This window comes from Mercenaria mercenaria, chromosome 2 (assembly GCF_021730395.1).
Source record: "Mercenaria mercenaria strain notata chromosome 2, MADL_Memer_1, whole genome shotgun sequence".
Lineage (NCBI taxonomy): Eukaryota > Metazoa > Mollusca > Bivalvia > Venerida > Veneridae > Mercenaria > Mercenaria mercenaria.
Genome location: NC_069362.1, coordinates 40445830 through 40451829, shown reverse-complemented (window position 1 = coordinate 40451829; position 6000 = coordinate 40445830).

Sequence of the window (6000 nt, the reverse complement as noted above, 5' to 3'; positions counted from 1 at the left end):
ATACGAAAATGAGGAATGCGTTGAATGCATATACTTAAAAATCAGTATCAGATAAACATAATATAAACATTTAATAACAAAATCTCCCCCCCCCCATCTCTCTCTCTCTCTCTCTCTCTCTCTCTCTCTCTCTCATAATTTAAATATACAAACTACATGATTATTTTAAATATACACACTACATGTGTTTTACAAATAAAGAGTTACATTGTTTTTACTTTTTACATTAATTGCAATTAACACATCAAAATAAAAGTAAGTATACAGTTTACGAAACAATAACATAAATTCAGACACATGTCACTGTTAAGAGGTGAATGTCATGATAAAATTAATAGGTCATGTCATAGTGTCATCAGTTTATTGCCGTTTAAGCAGAACTCATTTTTTCTACTTGTAGCCACATAATTACAGAATATTATGATATAGATAAGTTAATGAGAACGATATGCTGTTTTTGTACTTCTTTAATTAACAAGTTTAATAATGATCGATACAGAAAGATCAACTGCGTGAATTGTGTTAAGGGAAAACGTTGAAGACAAAGATTTATCAATGACAGGTATTAATTAAGAAGATTACAACTATGGGCATTGTTAGAATTACTTTTAAAAAGCATCAAAACATGACTAAAACGCTTTGAGATAAATAGTTTGATATTCTATCTAGAAGTCAAGGCAACCGAAAAAAAATTCAAATGAGATTTCTGTGCACATTTAAACATTAAAATATTTAATTAATTCGTTGAAATCGTTTCTGTTAGAACGAAGGAAACGATAATCCAGCTGTGAGAAAATGTAATCATAACACTCAATTGGCTGCCAAGATGGCTAGGTCATAATTTTTAAACTGCCAATAGTCCGATTTTAATTTAAAAAACGGGGGCGATGTTTCTATGCAAAACCAACTGAAGTCAGTTTTCATTCCTATTAAACGTCTGTTAAGTGTTATCCATATTTCTTTTTCAGTTTGCTCAAAATTTTGTAAAAGGGACACATGATTGCATTTTGGCTGACGTACCATTTCTGACAGATTTGATTTTAACCTGAATTGTCACCGGTTTTAAAATGGCGATCAGAGACAACTTTGATATGAGATGACACAAAGTCGATCAAATACCTGACATCCATTGACAACAACACGATTTATTTAGCGTTTTCCTGCGTTACACCATAAAAATGTTACTTTAGATCGGAACAGTCAGTCTTTAAGGTAACTGTCGGTTATAATATATGTGCATAATTAATAATACACAGTGTACTGTCTGACTCTGATTTATACCAGTGTTTTACAGAAGGGTAAAAGAGAATTTTCCCGTCTCCCTGTAATCGTATATAATAAAATTTAAGCATATAATGCAACCAAACAAAATAATTACAGACTTGATTTGACTGAGTCTGTTCATGAGAGGTAATGAAATGTGTAACACCTCTCACGCCCACTAGCACGCACTGGCTTAAGCGGAATTCTGTTATAATATAACTGAATGTATTCCGTGGACACAAAGGACCAGAAAATGTAACAGCACTGAGTCCAAGGCTGGTGTTTCAAATGTGTCAGACCTAAGATTTCCACACCCTCAATAATTTGATTGTGATCATTATACATTAACTGATAGAGCTGGATGCTTTTCAGTACATTTGTTAAAATATTTGTACGCTTCGACAAGCATGAAAAAGAAAATATTTTGTTTTACATACATTTTGATGTATCGTTTTAAAAAATCAGTTTTAAATTTGCCGGTTACATCCGAGTTATCACTTCAGACATGTATATATAACGTTAAACTCATCCTCAAACGCTTCAAATTTTAAACTAGGTTATTCCAAAACTAGAACATAAAATTTGATGTTGATAATGATTTATGTAAGTGCACATGTCGCTTTAAATTTTTCTCCCAAGATAGGTGAATGTTCAGCTTTCAGACAAACCATGTAAAACGTGTGTTTGAATACTGCTAGACACAATAAATGTATCTTATTACTCATATTGTCAAGGTGTTGAAGTGTATGAAGCGTTCACGAAACTGTATAGTTTATTATCAAAATAATCTCTTTTGTGTGATCATGAGTATACACAGGATGTGTGCGTGTGTGTTTCAGTCACTTTTTGCAGTATCCTCATTGTACAAGAAAGGAAACGGATATTAAATGTTGTTGAAATATGATAAATAATGTAACTAACTGAACGTTTTTTTTTCGTGTAAGAATTCAGTTAGCAGAATATGTGATGATCGAATTCGGTTAATGTATTGTTTCAATAAAGATACCAGCATATGACGGAGATTCGGTGCCAACTAGTATTCCAAGCAATTGTGTAATACCATTTATTATTACACAATAAAAAAACAGAGATGTTATACAGGATTTATTCAAGACATAATCAGTGTACCAACTAAAGCTGTTTCCATTGATATTCTAATTAAGGACTGTGATTTTAAATTAACACGTACAATGAATAGAAGGAATATGACTCTTGGACATATTAAATGTGTAAAGACAGTAGCAGTATAAACGGTTTTATCAAAAAGAAATTTCTGTCCGCAATAACTCTGAGGTGGAAGTTCCTACCTTTTTTGATCCAAGATTTACGTAAAAGGTGCTAGACAATGACGAAATTTTCTGTGTCGGTGAGCATTGATGAGATTGTGGGTGGTTTTGATGAAGTGATGGCCGAATTGACGGACAAATATTTGACATTTGTCTTGATAGGATTGGGGTGCTTTCTTACGGCGATATTTATAGCTTCTTGTTTTGGTTCTTTGTGTGCAATGTTGTGCTACCAATTTTTTCGAAGGCGGAGATCCTCGAAAATACGTCGGAAGAATTCCTATCACTTGACTAATACATGTAACACATCAGAAAAAGACATATGACCGATATACTTTTAAGGGTCTATTTATCAATATTTATTGCCTTAAAGAAATGTGTCTTTCATATTTTGATATCATTTATTCTTTCTTTGTACATGCTATTTATTTCCAAATTGCTATTTCACGGCTTGTGTTATATTGAGTCATAATAAAATAGTAAAATGAATACAGTAGTAACAGGATATGCGTTTATCATATATAGAAATAAATCTGTAAGGATATCCTTTGAATGCATAGAATGAAACCAAACAAAAGTGATATCAGAGTATCACTATAGGAGTGTAATAGGAGAAACCATGTCATTATCACTCGTAAACAGACTCAGTTCAACCGAGTCTGCTGTTATGTTGCTTAATTGTCGTCTAAGCTTCCAATTGGTCTTCTTATAGATTTGTTATGTTCAGGAGGTAAGGAATTATGTAAAATCTCACCGGTTAAAGCGGGAGAATCGTACATAAACCTAGAACGGACATGTTGTTCTCAAATAGCCAGGAAATACAAGAAAATGCGAGAACTTGATATTTACATAATCGTAGCCTGACTAAATTCATATTGAAATTTATTGTCACCAACATATGTGCATATATACAGAGTTCCGGATAGGTAGATAATAAGTATAATGATAGACTTAAAGATCTGTCACCAGCAAGATATATCACATTGACGTCTGTTGCGTATTTAAGCATTGTAACGTTTGTGACACTTGTAAGCCCCCGTAGAAACGGTACAAACAGTAACATGTGAATAGGGCCTGGTCAGGGTTTTGCTATTTTACAAAGTCATTGTCTGGGCATTTTGGGAACATATTAGCACAATTTTTGCATGCTTGCCAATTTCCGTAATAGGTCCCATCTAACGGTATCCTTATGGTATAGCATTATAATAGTAAGAAAAAAAAAAGAAAAGGTAGGACACTTCCGAATCCCATATTCTCTCATTCATTTACATATGATCGATTTCAACAGAATAAAATTTAAACGTTAGATGGAAATATGATTTCCGTATGCCAAAACTGTTTATACGATTTGAAATAAGCTCTTTACTAAAATGTTAATAGATATTTAGGGACATGCCTTTATTATCGCAAAGATATACAATATAAATAGAAAATGAAAACGTCATGTACAAAAGACAAAACACATGTTAAACAAGAGTCTCAATGAATGTATGTACTGTCAACTGACATGTAAGCTACGTGCGGATGTTTCATACTTTCGTGTTCGGTATTTTAACGAGTAAGGGGAGGTAATTGCATGTAGGTATCGCGTATTCATTCGTATCCGGGTGGCTGAATGATAAAAAAAGAATACCGTCAAAGTCCCAGTCAAATAGATTGATTAAAATTTATTGCAGGGAATGCCACAGCCATTAAATTTTTCTCTTATCCCAGTTGTACGGCTCATTACAAATATTGATGATGCTCGTTACAAGCATTATTGATCTTTATCTATATATAAAAGGAGAATAGGTTTTCTTTATTCAACAACCGATAGTAGTACTGATCCGCGATGAATAATACGTGTTGTCCCGGTCCAACAGGCGTACAGCATTTTCCGCATCAAAAACATGGTAACTTTTACTTAGCTACCAGGTATGTTCAGGTAGCAGGGTACACTTAGATGCGAAAAGTTTGGGCACGGACGGTCTTACATGTAGCGAGTCGCAATATTGGCCATTTTATAAATTGCGTGCATGTTTTGTGCTTTTAATTAAAGGCAAGATCAGGATTCTCATACAAGAATAAAGTAAGTTATCAAAACGAAAGGTTTACACCAATTTTGCACTTTTTGAACAGCCCACAATGATCCCGCTGCAAGAAAAATGCCCAATTTTGTTGCATTTCTCAATTTTAAAGTCCTTACTGAACGTCAGGATATAAACGGAATGGGACCCGTCCAGCTCGTTTTTTTTCACAAAACAGCGAAAAGTTTCCTGAGTCTCAATCACAAGCACAGAACCCTTCCGTGATTTGAATTTTTCCGCGAAAAGGTGTCACATTGATCATACAAAGCTACCAGCAGTTAGTTTTCCAACTGACATCAGAATTTTACATGTATCAGCTGTATAAATTTTCTGAAGAATTAATAATCATTATCTCTCACCTTAATTTACAGACATCCTAAATCACGAAGTTCTATTTATAACAAATATTGACGGGGGCCAAAATTCGAAGTGTACCCTTCAACCTTTGAAAATGACAAAATGAAATAAAAACACAAAATCGTCAGGAGAACGTTATTTCATTTTACAAAATTTACCGAGATATTCACAAAAGATGTTTGCGGTTTTAACATGCTTTGGCACATGTAAAGAATTTGCCCTCAAAATACAGCGAAATACACATCAAACCTTTGTCAGTTTCATTTCATGCGCTATGATTGTAAACAGTTGATTGATTGTTGTTGTTGATTTTACAGATGTTACATTTTGTGTTTTCTGTCATTTGAAGGTATTTGATTACGAGGGACGGTAGCAAAATATCGTGGCTTTTATTCTTTCTAAAATATGTTCAAAAATTCCTTTTATTCTTTTTCGAAGTAGAATCTATGTCTTTATTATGTTGTATAATTATCTTGATGGTAAACGTTTTATATAAGGGAGCTCTACGTAACATCCATCAGAGTTTTAAATGATGAGAAAAAGACAAAATTAGGTCTTAAACTGATAAATTCTTAAATAATCCTTCGCTGTGCAATATATACGTGAAGGATTTATTTTTGTAAAATTTACAAATGGGCCTACATGTATCGTTGGATCATCTGTTTTTTAACGCTCATGAGTTGTGAAGCCCATTTTTAATTTGCTGTCAAATAGTTATTAGTGACCTACTAAGATGTTAAATTACACTAGTTTGCAATATTTTACTTTGCTCAAATAAAACATATATGCATTTAGTAATCTGTTAGTAAGATAATTTTTTTCTTATTTTGGTATATTTGTATGAATTTTTTAATAATGCAAAAGTCTCTAATACCTTGAAAACGTATTTCTTACAGAAGCAACTGTTGAAGAATTCAGTAGCAATGGTTGTCTCACTTACCCAGCTTTTTCATAGTCACAAGACACTCCTTTGACTGAATTTTTTAATAAACTTTAGAATTATTTACTCTGCTGTAGACTATATACCT